The sequence below is a fragment of the Prionailurus viverrinus genome, chromosome D1 (genome assembly GCF_022837055.1).
Source record: "Prionailurus viverrinus isolate Anna chromosome D1, UM_Priviv_1.0, whole genome shotgun sequence".
NCBI lineage: Eukaryota > Metazoa > Chordata > Mammalia > Carnivora > Felidae > Prionailurus > Prionailurus viverrinus.
The window spans coordinates 16,987,271-16,989,199 of record NC_062570.1 but is presented as its reverse complement, the minus strand read 5'-3'; positions in this window follow the sequence as shown (position 1 = coordinate 16,989,199).

Here is a 1,929-nt window from a genome sequence, read left to right as displayed (position 1 = left end):
CTAATCTTACGGCTTTAAACAACAGCCATATGCTGACAGCTCTCAATTCTATATTGCAACCCAGACCCTGCCAAACTTGCACATCCAGCCACTTTCTTGACATCTTGACACGCCTAGCAGACATCTCAAACTTGACATTATTAAACCAAGCTCCTGCCCTCCTCCTCCCCACCTTCTCAGTGAATGTTCAAGCCAAAAATTCCTCCCTTTCTCTCACACCACCTCATCCCTCAGAAAACCTTATTGGCTCTAACATTCCAAGTACGTCCGGAACCTAACCACACCTCCCCACCCTCCTGCCTCCTACCACACTAACACTGCCATCTCTCACCAGATAATTTGAGTGACGTCCTTAATGGTCTGCTTCTTTTCAGATGTGTTCCCTGGCTCTTTTCAGATGTGTTCTCAGACATCAGAGGATGTGCCCATCCTCTGCTCAAAACCTTCCAATGGCTCCCATCTCAGAGTAAAAGTTGAAGTCCATGAAAATGGCCTTAGGGCCCTAGAGGGTGCAATCCCTGCCTTCCCTCATTGACCTCATCTCCCAAGCTGTCCTCACGCCAGTCACACTGACCTTCTTGTTTTTCCACAAAAATGGCAACTGTGTTTCTACCTCATGATCTTTGCATCTGTAGTTCCCCTCTTCCTAGAACATTCTTTCCTTAGATAGCCAGATGATTCACTCCCTCACCTCCTTCAGGTCACTCAGATGTCACCTTCTCATTGAGACCATCTCTGACAACACCTTACACACTGTGTATCTGCCTGTGTTTTGTTTGCCTCCATCGCTCCTACTGCCATCTAACATACTACATATTTCACTTGTCTTCTGCTTCTACTAGAATGTAAGCTCCCTGAAGGCAAAACTTTTGCCTGTTCTGTTCACTGCAGTCTCCTCTGTGCCTAGAAGAGTGCCCAGCACATCCAAGAGCTACACATAAAACATGAAGGAAGGGGGACCCCAAAGGAGTATAAAGAATCAAGATCAAAGGGAGTCATCTTGGACAAGAAGAGGGAAGCCTCCTTCACTGCCCTGGAGCAGAGGTAAGAATGGATTCAGATATGTTTGTAGGCGGAAATTTAAGTATTTCCCTTCTGGTTGGCTCTAGTTTCTCTGGGAAACAGAAGACAAGGAAGATCTTGAAGGCAACGGTGAAGGACAGAAATACCAGCCACAGAGAACAGGAGAAGGAGCTAAGGACACTTGGAAAGACCGAAAACCTGGATTTGCCTTGGCGCCAATCTACCTGGCTGTGTGATTTTCTTCAACACCACAGGATACACAACAAATGGGAGCCGCAAAGTTCTGTCTTAGCTTTTTCCCAAAAAACTAAAAAAAAAAAAAAAAAAAAAACAAAAAACAAAAAAAAACAAAACCTCCCTTCCACTAACTCGGTGCCTCAGTTTCCCCAGAGAGTCATCCCCAATCACTGGTCTCATGTTAGTAAAATGAGCAGAGAGAGAGGTGGAGAAAGAGGGGAGGAGAGAAAACCAGGAGAGCCAAAGCAGACCCTCTCCTCTCCCAGACAGGTGGGAAGGAGCGGGAACATTTTAGCCTTCCCTCAAACCTGGAAGTTGGTATCTGTACCCCAGGGCTCAAAGGCTGGGCCTTCTCCCGGGAACCCCTTCTCGTTCCCAATACCCTCCCACTGGGTCCCACCTTGACACCTACCAGTCCGCTTCTGGTCGAGCTCCACCCCTTCCAAACTCGCGGGCTTTGCCTCCACGTGCTTCTCTGTATATACCGGTCGCCTGGGAGACCCAGGCCGGGCGGGGCTCTCCTGACGTCACAATTGGAACAAGCCAATAGCCTTGACGCATCTCAGTGACGCGAGACGCGCGGCGTGGTTTTGCCGGCCGGGCGCAATGAGGCGGCTGCCCGCTGGGTGGCGCCGATTTCCCGGGGAGGTCCTTTCTGGGCCCCCGGCG